Below are 15,117 nucleotides of genomic sequence, written 5' to 3'. Positions count from 1 at the left end.
AACTGCGAGGCTTCATTGATTTTGATATTCTTAGAGACTTGGACAAATGTAGATCAACTACATGTTATATATTTACATTTGCAAAGACAACAATTGGTTGGGTTTCCAGATTGCAACAAGTGGTTGCACTTTCTCATATAGAAGTTGGGTACATTGTTTTCATCGAAGGAGCAAAGGAGATGATATAGTTGTTGCGATTTTTGGGTGAATTGGGCTGCAAGCAACATAATTTCACTTTATTTTGTGATAGCAACAATGCTATTCCCTTGGCAAATAATGTTGCATTATATCATTTCATTCAAAGTGTTCTTGAAGAAGGCAAGTTGCAAGTTGAAAAGATCGATACTAAGATAAATTGGGTCGATGCATTGGAGGGAGAAGTTCAAGTTTTGCAAGACTTCTCATGGCATTGTCAATATTTGATAATATTACCAAAGTAGGGGAACGTATCTAAAGTGTTGCAGCAATCATCAACTTCAAGTGGGAGATTGTTGGTTATATCAAGCCCTGCAATCCTTTCCCTCCAATAATATGAATCTTGGTATTTTCATTTGAAGGCTTATTAAAAGCCATATGGACAATGTAATTCATTGAATATTGGAGAGTTGAAGCTCGTTATTGTATATAAGAGCAAACAAAAATAGAGATTTCCCCACTTTGAAAGTGGATGTAGCCATCTTGGAAAACCACCATAAAATTCTAGTTATCTTTTGTTCTTTGATTTTTTATTCTGTTTATTTAATTTATTTGCACTTCATTATTCAACATGAAAAATGGGTTAACTTTAATCATCCTATGATTGTGTAAATCTTCATGTGAAACTTAAACAAACTATACAAGTGATCCCAAAAGAATAATACACAAACTAGGCAATTGTTCCCAAAATATCTTTGTACAAACTATGCAGTTGGTCCCAAAAGAATGTTACATATACTGCAAACGACCCAACCTTGAATCTACAAACATATATGATTGTTTTGTTTTGAAGATTTGCATGCCTCTATATGTGAGTTCCCTCCTCTTTATTTCAAGATAGGGTTGTTGTTGCACCAAAACATCGACTTGTCAATGCCTGATACAACCACTAGACTTATAGAATCCATGAGAGGCTATTAAACCATGTCACGAATCCTCGCGAGGGACGCTGGCCCACTGCTAACAATCCCCCTCCCAGTGTCACTCGTCGTGGCCTGCGTGATTCAAACCTGTGACCAAGCTCTGATACCACTTGTTACAAGCTAGGGTTGTCATTGCACCAAAAGATCGACTTGTTAATGTCCGATACAACCACTAGATTTATAGAATCCACATGAGGTTGTTAAACAATGTCGCGAATCCCTGTGAGGGACGCTGGCCCGCTACTAACACTCTCCTTTTCTATTATGGCTTTTAATGCCAAGTAATATGATTTGTAGATCATTTCAAAAAAAAAAAAAATGGTGTCAATGATTTTCCTTTAAGGAGATTGTGGCATACTTTAATAAGCAATGCCCTTTGCCATTATACACACATTTTTGTATTCAAACTCAGAGAGATATAATCCATTTTGTTACTATGTTTGTAGCTAGAGCAGAAGGTTTAATGTGTGAGAAAGAGAAAGGCAACACTTTAATCTATTGGTCACACTTTGCTGCATTGAGCTGAGAGAAAGTTTCTTCCCCTCTACCTATCATCTTAGTTTTTGTTTATTAATGAAAGGGAAATAGATGGTTTCTTATATGGATCAACTTGAGTTAAAATCGAGAATGGAATGGAATCATTGCAACAATCTCAAAGGAGTATGTATCTCTAATGTGGCATTAGCTCATATTTCCAGAAGCAACAATTGACTTTCTATCTTAAAGAAAAGATGATAGAAATTGCTTTCCATGAGAAACAAAGTACATACTTGTGTAATCCTCAATTTGTCTAGTCAAACACTCAAAAAGGTGAGCGAACACAACGTGCGTTTTCTGCTAAGCCTAAGCGAGCTACTATAGTGCTAGTCTCCTCTGTGTCTCTCCATTTCAACGGATCCCTATAGGGTTTGAAGTTAATTTAAGTGGGCTTTTGGTGGATTTTCCTCATACGTCAAATCCTTGGCATGATGTTCTGGTTTTTTGCATGTCTTATTATCCTTCCTCTCAGGACTTGGAGGTGGAGGGTAGCCAAGAAAAGAGAACAAAGTGTGTGCCGCTAGGAACGAAAGAGATGAGGATGAAATCAGAAGCAAGAATGGTTAAAAATACCCCTCCATCAGAATCTAACAAAGATGAGGGCTCTATGGTGTCCAACAAAGACAAGGATTCAACAAAAGATTTGTCGATGTTAGAAGGACAACATAATAGCCCTCTACCAATCACAGGAGAGGAAACCCCTATTCAAGATGGGCAAAAAGGAAGGATGCAAGAAGCAAGAGATGAGCAAGGTAAGACTTTAGAATTCTATTTTCTTGATGAAGTTGTTGAATGCATTGTTGAATATCAAAACAAAACTGTTATTTTATTTTTCTTAAGAGGGATCCCTATTGAGTTTGATTTTTATAAATGGGCCAAACAAAATTGTGAAAATAAAGGATGGATAATTGAATCAATTAGGGGATTGGGAAAAGGGTATGTATCTTATATATTTAAATCTACTGAGCATGCTCAGGCTGTTCTTCAATATGGTACATGGATTATATGTGGTCAAGTGTGTTATTTGCAAGTTTGGAATTTTGACTTCCACCTAGAAGGCCCTTCTTGTTCTCATTATCCCATGTGGTTGGAATTGCCATTTCTTAATTTGACCTTTAGACCTTTCTTGAAAGATATTGTAGCTCAATTGGGCAAGGTCATTTGGTGCAAACAAAGAACGAATAAATTTTCTAGTTTGAGGATTCATCCTAGCTTGTGTAGAAATTGATTTGAACAAACCTTTACCAGAGAATATTAATTTGTTTTGCCCATTTTTTGAACTAGATCAACCTGTAGTTTATTTGAACAAGCCAAATGCCCATTTTTTTGTCGACAAGATGGACATTTGATCAAAGATTTCCCTGTTAGGAAAAATAAGTCTCCTTTGTCTTCCACTCAAGGCACTTCTACCAATGTTGCCAATAATCCCATTTTGCAGCCAAAGCTAGTTAGTAAAACCCACCCTTCTCCTCTACCCCAGTCCGTTGTTGTTGTTCCTTATTATGGTCCTCCTCATTCTAAATCCCCTTCAGTGGGCATGACATCATATAAGGATGCTATTATGACTGATGAATGGAGGATTGTTCGGAAAAGAAAAGAACCATCTTCTTTATTTTCATCACCCAATGAGTCACCTCATCTTCATTCTTCTAGATTGTTGAAATCCCATAGTAGATCTATTTCTCCTTCTCTGAATCCTAGACAAAGGTCTAGATCTCCTTTAGTAGTTTCAAAAGAGAATGAGAATTTCGAACAAGGAGTTGTCATTTCTAGTCGGTTTGGAGTCTAGCCATAGGAGGATGATAATACTCTTGTTAGTTCATCATGAATTGCAAGATATTATCTTGGAACATGAGAGAGTTGTCCCATCCACATCGAAAATTTAAAGTCAAAGACACTCTAATGAAATGGAAACTAGATGTGTTATTTTTACAAGAAGTCAAAATCAGTAATGATCATTTGGATGCCACTCTTTTCAGCCTTTGGAAAGATGCTCTTTTCATTCATACATCTCGTAGAGAGGGAAGTGGAGGTGCGGTTCTTGGATTGTCTCTGTGGATTTCTAAGTACGTGATTGATAAGGGAGAGGACCCTTCACACAATTGTGTTTGGGCCCTTTCTTTTATCAATGGACAACCCTTGGGTTTTTTCTCCATATATGCTCCTAACAATCCAAGAGAAAGGGTTGCTCTTTGGGATTGGATGTCTAGAAGTCTTCCTAATGCTGATTGGGTGCTAGGTGGTGATTTTAATATGGCGGAGCATCATGAGGACCGTAGTTGGTTTAACTACTTCAAACTTACCCAAGAGGAATTTGAAAAATGGATCTCATCCATAACAAATTCTATAGTCATGGTAATAGCTAGTTTACTTGGTCTAATTACAAACCTAGCAGTGATAGGAAATTGAGTAGGCTAGAACATTTTTTATGTTTCTCACAATATCCAATTGGACAAGTCTTTCTCTGATTATTATGTGCAAGTGGATTATTCAACTACCTTATCTAACCATTTTCCAATCATTTGTTGCCTCCCTCTCTCTCCAAACGTGGAACCTTCCTCCTTGCTTCCCTTTAAACTTAATATTTCTCATTTGAAAATCCTGAATGTGTTTCAACCCTTGAGAGGGAATTTGGAACTCAATCCTCAAACCTCTTGATGGGGAGTCTTGGATTGCTTGGTGGAATGCTACAATTTCTCATGTGTTGAATTTCTTTGTTCCTTTGGAAGAAGAATGGTTTGGAGAGGTAAACGAAGAGAGAGATCCCTCTAGGGGCAGCTAGAACAAGCTAGAAAAAAATTAAACTGTAATCCACATAATGAATTAATACAAAGTCACATTGCTGCTACTGAAGCCCAGTTGCGTAAAATTGATCATTATAAAGGGCAAGGTGCTAAAATCATAAGCGAACTTCATTAAATCAAGGATGGGAATAAGGGTTCTAAATTTTTCTTTAATTATCTCAATTATAAACACACAAAAAAGAAAGGATTCATGCCATAAAGGATGAAAGTGGATATCATACCAATAATGTTGAAATTACTAGTTTATTCTGTAATTTTTATGAACAACTATTTAGAGAGGATTCCAATTGTATAGATATCCAATAAGCCTTGGAAGCAGGTATCCAAGATTGCATCCCTGACATGATTGATCCTAGCTATAGCAAATTCTTGGACCGTATTCTCTCCTTCGAAGAGATTGAGCACACTCTTTTCTCTATGAAACCATCAAAAACCCATGCTCGAATGGTCTTCTAGTTGAATTTTATCAAGTTATGTGGAATCATATTAAGGATGATTTATGTATGTTTACTTAGAAGCCTTTCAGAATGGGTCATTGGATCATAATATCATCAAAGGCATAATTAAACTCATTCCTAAAGGGAAGAATGAGAATATTATTGTTGGTTGGAAACCAAATACCTTATTAAATATCTCATATAAAATTATTACAAAGGCCTTAGCTATCAAAGTTAGACCCATTGTCCAAGTGATTGTGAGGGCTGAGCAAACTATTTTTTTAAAACGAAGATATATACTTGACAATCTTATGTTGGCTTGGGAAACCACATAATGGGCTCAACTATCAGGCCAAAATACCTTGGTTGTTAAGTTAGATTTTGACAAGGCATAGGATAGAATCCGCTGGAGTTTCATTCTTAAAATGCTGTAATGGCTGGGTTTTGGGACTAAAATTCAACAACATGTTCAAAGATGCTAATGCACACCTTATTATCAATAAGACTATGTCAAATTCCTTTGATCTACAATGCTCTATAAGGCAAGGATACCATTTGTCCCCCTTTTTATATTTTCTTACAACTGATGCATTGGGTTATCTTCTCTAAAAATCCACTCATATGAAGTTGATCAAAGGAATCTCTATTACTCAAAATAAGGTGGTAATTAATTCCCACTTTTTTGATGATAGTATGGTATTCTTGCACAACTCTGAAGAGGAATTGAACAATACTTTAGCCATTTTAAACCTGTATTGTGAAATTTCTAGTTCACGTTTAACTCACAATAAAACTGAATATCTAATGACTTTGCTTGATCCTATTCCACATTAGATACCAAATGAATGGAGGCAAATCAAACATGGAGAATTCACCAGATATCTAGGCATTCCCTTTGGTTTGGGAGTTTCTCTTTCTGATATGTGGGCTTGGTTTCTAAATAGACTAAAAAATAAACTATTTAACTTTGGTAATAAACTTTTGTCCTTAGCTGGAAAAATTCAAGTTCCCAATAAGATTCTTATTGCAACCCATGTGTATTACTCATCTTGTTGGATGCCATCCAAGAAAAGTTATGAAGAACTCAATAGAATAATCCGTAAATTTTTGTGGTCAAAGTGGGATGGGAGTGCTAGGTTCATTGCTTCTTCATGGTCTCATTGTATTCAACCAAGACATAAAGGTGGTCTAGGGCTTATAGATCCCCAAACTCAAGGGACTTGTATTGTTGCTAAATGGATTGTTAGAGTTGCTAGTGGAGAGGAATCATGGAAAAATTTAGTCCATCAACAGATCATAGAAGTTGCAATAAAGAAAAGTGGCAAGATGTCAATTGGTTTGACAAAATGCTTATGGTGTCGTTCTTTAAAATTAGAGCTCTTCATTTCCTCTTCAATCCATATAGACTGCATGGCAATCTATTTATAAGTTTTTGAAGTGGAATGGTTCCTCTGTACTGTTGCAAGGTGTGCACCCTTGGTCTCCTTATGTTGTGCAGCACAATGCTCGAGTTTGTGACATGGCTTAACCACCTCTTATGGATTCTATAAGTCTAGTGGTTGTATCGGACATTAATAGGTCGATCTTTTGGTGCAACGACAACCGCACTTGTAACAAGTTGTATTAGAGCTTGGTCATAGGTTAAAACCCCTCACTTGCATTGGGGGGATTGTTGCAAGGTGTGCGCCCTTGGTCTCCTTATGTTGTGCAACACAACGCTCAAGTTTGTGACATGACTTAATCACCTCCTATGGATTCTATAAGTCTAGGGGTTGTATTGGGCATTAACAGGTCGATCTTTTGGTGCAAAATCAACCACACTTATAACATTTACAACGTGGTTTCAATTTTATTTTGCCTTTAATTTTGTGGAATAGACTTGTTAGTTACCATAACTAGCCATTGGCCACGTTTTTCCCTAGATATGCATATTACTTATTCAAAAAGGGGATAAGGCAATTTAAAGATATTTGGAATTTTGAAACGCTTGATTGGGCTTCATGGAATAAGATCAAAATCAATTTTGGGCTACACAACGTTACCTAATTTTGCTACTAGCTCAAATAGGTATAGTTGTCATGATTGACAAATGAAAGATGGGTACATTTTATCTCTACTATATTACATCCATGTGCGTAAAAGAAAATCAGAAGACTATACTACTACATTGCTTTATGCAAATGCATGTAACATAAAAGAGATTTTCACAAATCTTTTCAAAAAGATAGTCTTTATTGATAGTACAAATGTGCAATGTCTCACACAAGCCATGAGAATAACTTTTCTAATGCAAACAAATGAAAACTTTGTGCATTTATGGAAAAGAAAAAAAAGTGCACATATAGGGAAAAATGACCCATCATTGTCTGAATGATGAGTCTAGCTTGAGTTATCCCGCTTCTGTGTCATGTCCCATTCTTCACTTGCCTTAGATGCTTCCTTGTTGCTCCTAGTTTCCCGCATCTAAGAGAGAAATGTGTTAAAGAAATGAAATATCACTAATCCATATATACACATTCATCTATAAACATGTAATATGATCATTTTCATGCATTAAAAAGGCCAACATACCATAGATGTCCAAGAAAACGGGAGAATTATCAAACACATTTGTCACATGCACATATTTTTATAACATGTTTGCTTCCTGTGTAGGTATAGATGAAATCTTTTGCCACTATTTCATTTTATCTATTTTCAACATGTGGAGTAAAATGGGCTCCCACAAGGGTTGAGCCCAGCATGCTGCTAGGGATAAGTGCAAGTTCCTTGATAAAGATGCAACAATAATTCTCCATCTTCCATGGTGGTCACAATGAAGGAATACGTGTTGCTTATGGCAATAGGCTAATAGGAGCATGCAGATCCTAGATATCAGTACCAACATACTGTCATAAGGGAGGGATACTCATTCACGAAGACCATCATACAAGTGAGACAAGGCTTTAAGCACAAAAGAAATGCAAGATTGTGGCATGGAGATTAATCTTTTAAAATAGTAAGAGTAGTGTTTTATAACACTTATGTATGAAGATCCAACCAATAAATATCTCACAATCAATAGAAGAGCAATAGTAGTGTCGGAATAGTACAAAAAGGATCAGTGTTTGATTGAGCAAACAGTAATCCATTTGAAGTGCATCAATAAGAGTAGCGCTTATCACTGTCCCATAGGTCATGGTTATTGAGGAGAGGACAATTCACAATGATATTCACAGTAGTCCTAGAGATCCATGATTCTATAGAACTTATGAGAGAATCTTATAAAAAAGTTGATAATGATCGGCTGTGAAAGACTCAATATAATGATCATTGGGTGTTGTGTAAAGCATGGAGGGTTACATGAGCTACTCATAGTCCAAAACAGAGAAAAGATGCCTTTAAGATATGAAGATTCAAACTGCAGAGTTTCAGTCATTAAGGATGATGCAGAGTATCCAACAAACACAACAAACCAGGGAGATCTTTCTCCCAACTCACCTATTCAAATAGGTGTCAACTCTTCACAAACTCTTAAGAGCCCTCACAAGGTTAATAGGTGCTCAATAGGCTTCAACACCCCAAAAGTGTACTCATGCCTCCCAACCCTTGTAAAACCATTAGAATTAATTATATTGGGTTCAACAAACTTATTCAAGGTCAATATGAGTCTCTCCAACCCCTAGATCACACCAAACCCTTAAACCCTACTCACATAAGACCAACTCCTATTAGGACCCCAACTTGTCCATAAGCATAACTCACAATGAAAAATAGATATTCAACAACCCAAAGGACTTAAAGAGACTCTCAAACATAGGAAAATCACCATCCTTCACCCTCCCATCCACCCTAAAGACCATAAAGAAAACTTGTTGCTATATCACTGGTTCATTGTGGCAGCCACAACTTTGTTTAGGACAGTCATAATAATTTAAGTCAATTCCTCTCACCAAGGCTTACTATCACCTTCAGAGGTTACTAAGGACCACCACAAACCTTTCCCAAGTGTCCTCCACTCACCAAACCCTTTTTTTGCATCATATTCACAAAATCTCGGGTTATTAGTTCATTAGGACAACAATATGCCCAATTTTAGGACAGTCATAAAAATGATGAGATTTTTTATCAATAAAGGGCCTCAAAGACTTTACAAGGGTCTTCACTAACCCCTCACACCACTCTAAACCTTCACCCAACCTCTGGGAACCCAAATTTGCATACGCACCACCCTTACACCATTAAATTCACTATCTTTTCTTATTGAGACTCATAAAATTAGAACTTTGTACCATTTTTGCATGTGCTAACTTCATTATGGAGCCCTGCAAGCATCAAATCATGAAAGAGAATAAAAAAATACAAATCCTCAACAATTTTAGGCTTATTTCATGGATGATAAGTAAGGTTTTTACATTTTATTAAGCCCTTGTGAACCCTGGGGTAGGGTTTGATAGTTTTTACAAAAAATAATGTATCTCCTTCAAAACATGATGAAATCAAATGAAACAAAAACCAAATTTTAGGGGATTCACTCATCTTCCATGAAAAAAAGGTTTCCAATTCTAAGAGATATGTTTTCATAGATAAATATACAGTAGATCAGACTGTTACGCCTGGAAATCGTAGAGAATTTGCAGGGAACTCAAAATTCTTTATTGATTTTCTCCTTCAATACATTCATATCAACTCTAACCCCTCATTGGTTGAGGGAAGAGACTTTTAAATATTTTAAAACCTTCCCTAATGGTTACAACTTAAATTTTAATTGGTATTAACAAACTAACACTTAATCACCAATGTGGTGCAAAATTGTTTTTGACAACTTTTGCCATTCTTGACAATTTTTTACACAACTTGACTCATTGTCCAAAATAAGACCTCTATGAACTCAAACCATTATGAATACATTAAAATAGGTCCAAATAACCTTTATACATGATCAAATACCCCATTTTATGTCTTGACACACTTTCACCCAATAACGACAACTTTGACAATATTGAGACAACACACCTACAACCTGAACTCAATCATTACAAATTGGCCTTCAAGGACATTATTACATGAAGAATGGTCATTCATGACCTTATTACATCTTGACATGACATGAAACTTTAAATAACTCAACATGGACAAAAAGAAACATATGGCCACCTAGGTGCTCCTGCACCAAAGGAGAACATAATAGTGTACAAGGCAGTTTAGAATTGTTATGAGTAGTCATACATAATAAAAAGGACAACATTCCAAAACCTAATGGGGAGTAAATGGTTCGTGGAGAAGCTCACATAGTCCAGGCCATTGCCATGATTCATAGCTTTGTCAATCAAGGGCATCCATCCCATTAATAGATCAAAGAGCAGTTTAAAAGAAGATCTATGAGTGTAGAGCATCAATGATCAAGTAGTCATTAAGCCACATCAATAAAAGACAGTGCAACCTTATGCCATATGTACACAAGACATTAAGGTGAGTTTTAAAGGATTGTGACAATGTTTCAGTACCATGAAGAGGGTATAAAACAATCCTCTTAGGAACACCAAGGATAAAGGGGGTATTGGGAAGGCATCCACAATTAGATGCATTAGAGATGAAATAGCTCTCAAAGCAAAGAATGATAAACCCATGAAGATAATGCCTTGAGGGACCAGTGCAATGGAGATTTTTATGCTCTGTCAAAAGTTTTAGAACAATTTAAATCATAATGAGAGGCCACAAAGAGACCGTGATAATCATCTTAGATAACACCAATAGAAGCACTCATATATGATAGAGCGAGGTTTTAGAGCATCACACAGGTTAAAGACAATCATAAGGAGTAACCTCATATATTAAATGCACTCAGACCATGATAGAAGATGATACAATAACATATGTAGAGAAGACATTCATCCATGATTATTCTAGGTGTGAATTATCCTCAAGAGTAGAGCATGCAATCATAGCACGTGGATTCTCGCGATCATGAACTATAACAATATAGGCATGAATTATAATTATAGATCATAGGCATAATGGAGAAAGTGACAGTGAAGGGTTTAAAATATAGTGATAAGAGAAAGCCACGATCTAGAAAAGTCCAAGATGCATAATGATAATCATTGAAAACAATCTCAAACATTAATGCAGTACCAAAATATTGATTATGGAGATTGCACAAAATCATAAGCATGTCATGATTTTGTCATGATGACAACAATCCTATACAAAGAGTCCTCGTACACAAGGGTTTCAATGAAGATCTCAGAAACAGTAATGTGAATGCCACAACCAAAGCAATATCAGTCCTTAATACATGCAGTTAGTGACAATCATAGAAGAAAAGGAACAAATTGCTAAAGAACCATTAATAGATCAAAAGCCTTAGCAGAGATTAGAAGATGTCCAAGATGGTGTAGCAATTAGAACAATGTGACTGTATTAAAAAAAAGGGGCTGAGAGATCACAACCCCAAAAAATACCTTATACAATCACGTGCTCTTAGTTGGATCAGAGCAACAAATGACAAGATAGAGGGCATATGTGACAAAATTGGCCAAATATAAGGATGGCTGAGACAAAATAGACCAAATCATAATGATGATCTGCAGTCCCAGAGAAATATGAACAATTTTTTATTTTTGTTTAGTTCTTAGTTCCTCTTGATTTGACTATGATGCTCTGTACCTCAAGAGATTGTTACCTTTTTAAAGACTAGAAGTGGCTGTCTTCTAGTCACTTCAACCACCTTCCTCTCAAGAAAAAATATATATCCAATTACTTCCTAGTTGGTAGCAAATTTATTGCCAATTTTGGATCACAACAAGTGTTCAAGTATGGAAATCTAAAGCTAACTTTGATACCCAAGTTCTAGCATGGAAAATATTACATTATAAACTACTTGTGGGAGATAAATTGAAATCTATTATGGTCCAACTAGCTACTTGTCCCTTTTGTAATAGCATTGAAAGTTTGAAGCATATATTTTGGGACTACTTGTATGTTAAAAGGCAATGGTCTACTATGTTTAAAGACTTTTCTGCTATATTTCATCATGATTTGAATTGGAAAGAAGTTATTCTTGGTTTTGGAATGCAAAATGATGTTATTGTTGATTCTATTTGACGAGTGGTTTTAAAAAATATACGAAAGAACAATTTTTCTGTAGTGTTTTCTAACAATTATCATCTTGTAACTGGTACTCCAAGGCTTTACTATGACATATTTCTTTAGGTGGCCTTTCTTTTCTCACAGATCCAAACATTGTGCAAGAAGAATGCTAGGGTTAAGCAACAACTACGAAAAATCAAAGATCAAATTATGAAGTTTTAGTGCGAGAGCAAGCTTAGAGGCTTTACTATGACATATTTCTTCAGGTGGCCTTTCTTTTCTCGCATATCCAAATATTATGCAAGAAGAATGCCAAGGTTAAGCAACAACTATGAAAAATCAAAGATAAAACTATGAAGTTTCAATGTGAGAGCAATCTTGGTCTATGTAAAAATGCTATGCATTTTATATAATCATTGTCATTTTTTTGTTGCCTTTGCCAATGGATATATATATTAGGAGGGATGAGATGGCTCTGGTGGCCTGGAACTATCGAGCCCCCCCCCGCACCCCACCCCACCAACTATCTCTAGGGGTTGGTGAGAGGGGTGAGTAGTTAACCCCGGGGGTAATCCAAGGGTGGGTGGGATGCCCCTACTATTCTAAGGGAATAGTGTTACGTGGGAGATGCAACTAAGATTCCTTATTCCCCTAGAGGTGGGTGGGAGGAGGATATGGGGTGATTCTAGAACTATTTTAGCATTACTCTAGCCCCCTACTATTCGAAATGGGCTCCCCTACCCCCAATCGATTAATGTACACCCTCTAGCCCCAGCAAAATAGTAGAGGCTCGCCCAATAACAACTATGGTGGGGGGGGGGTGGGGGTGAATTAATCTGGCAGGTCATTACTTTAGAGTTGGATTGGGTAGTCGATCACCATCTCCTATTTATGATGTAGTAGTTGGAGCGGGAGGATTTGAACTTGATGGACCGCCTTGAACCACCCCTTAGAATAGTAGGGGCCCACCCTGATGAAGAGCATCATAACTATTCCGACATTTATCACCCCCTACTATTTTAAGGGCACTTCAACTAATCTACCGACTATAACTACTTCCCACCCGCTAACCACCCACCCCGTGTGCATTCATAGGGATTCTAGTTCCGTCGAGGTATATTATCTGCTTACCACCCTGCTTCACTTCTACCACCCACCCCCTGGCAAATGGTAGGGGTAGAATAGAACTATTCTTTTTTTTTGGGGTGGGGGGGGGGGCATGTTACGTATAGAATCTGGCCCAAGTGGTGATAAAGGGTGGGAGGCCTCTACTATTCAGCTGGCTCCTACTATTCTCAAGGGGGTGGGCCCCTACTATTCTATGGCAAGAAGATATAGAAGCTAGGTAGTCGGTAGATTAACTAGGCCCCTCCTATTCTATGGCTAGTTGGGAGGATATAGATTATTGTGGGAGGGGGGCAAAGGTCTTTCCAAATCAGGTCAAGGTCATGACTTCAGGTCCGAGAAGGGCGAGAAAGGGCATTTAAGAGTAAATCCTCCCCTTCTTTTTGATCTTACCATAGTGTATGTAATTAATATAGAGTACCCGGGCTCATACTAACTTTTATATATATATATATATATATATATATATATATATATATATATATATATATATATATATATATGGCAAATTCCCCAACTTGCTTGCATACATGGGAGTGGTAGTGAGCCGCTTGATGGATGAAAATGATTCCCCAACCTCTGGATTCTTTCTTCGAATGGAGAAGGCTACAAACAAACTTGAAGTAGGACAACCCAGTCACCGCTTACTCCGGATGGGTTCGAATTTAGGCTATGAAAGAAGATCTTTCTGGTTGTTCATGGGTGGCACCACCTCTAAATCAGCTTGATCAAACCCCCATTAGGCTCTCAATCAGTCCCATTGGGCCTTTCTCCATTTTCTGGTCGTGCTTGCAGGCATTAGAAACGTTGAGTAATGCCAGCAATAAGCTATCGCATAATAAAATCACCATCATCTCTCTGTCATCGAGAATCATCATCTCTCTCTATCATCATAGATAAAACGAAGGGCTGTCACAGATCTGGTTTTTGTGCTTTCATCCATATTGGGAATGTCCGCCCTACGATAGCAAAGTGGTGTTGTTCGGTAGGTGGTTTCATTTTTTACAACGACGGAAAAAGTAAGGTTTTCATGCTGAACCACCTTAACTCCCTCCCTTATGGGCTCATATTCATTCATACAGACAACTACTGACTTACATATAGGGTCATGCATTTTATTTGGTGCAATGAGTGGCCTGTCCATGTCCGTGGAATTATTCATTTAGCCGAGGAGCATTTCTTGGGAAGTGAGTCATCCCCAGTTAGGAGGAATCAATTATTGAGGCGAAGAGTTATGAGAAACCACACATTGGTTCTATTCACGCCCACTGGCACATAAGTAGCTTTCATAAGGGCTGAACAATTGACAATGGGTCAAAGCAGTAGCGACCACTCGACAATGCGATCGTGCAACATGGATATCCCACCCCCTGTGTATATTTGTAAATAGCGTTGGTGTGTTTTGAGTTTGTCTTTAGTTTTGGCTTCCTAGTTTTGGTGTGCCATATATATATATGGTACTTTATAACAGTCTCAATGTGTATCGGTTGGTTAATGTTTTTGATTAATATGTAAACCTTTTGTTACAATTTTCTTATGCATTATAAATGTTCTAATTTTTAATTTAGGAAGCAAATACAACATCTATTTGAGTACATGATTCACAAATAGTAAGAGATAAAGTCTTTTGTTGTGGACAAGGTCAACAAGTATATTTGGGGTAAAGGGCTAGAGAAAAAGAAAAAATATTATATCAATGAGTTCAATCCCACTTTTCATTATAACCAAAAAGTGTACATAAGGACTAATATTTTGCGGAGAGCCAAAATTCTTATTGCTTAGTTAAAAACTTGTGAAATTGGACATTGGAAAAGGCCAAAAGAAACTTGGGAAGAAAGAATGTGTATTTTTTTGCACTTCTAGAAAGTAGAAATATAAAAACATTTCATTTTAGAATGTCATCACCTTGCATAAAAAGAACGTTAAAATTTTCTTCTTCTTAAAAAACTTTTGATATAATAAATTGAGTGAATCTTTTTTTCTATTTAAAATCTTAAAACACTCTACAAACATCATCACTATAAC

The sequence above is a fragment of the Cryptomeria japonica genome, chromosome 11 (genome assembly GCF_030272615.1).
Source record: "Cryptomeria japonica chromosome 11, Sugi_1.0, whole genome shotgun sequence".
NCBI lineage: Eukaryota > Viridiplantae > Streptophyta > Pinopsida > Cupressales > Cupressaceae > Cryptomeria > Cryptomeria japonica.
Note: the sequence above shows the minus strand (reverse complement) of the source record.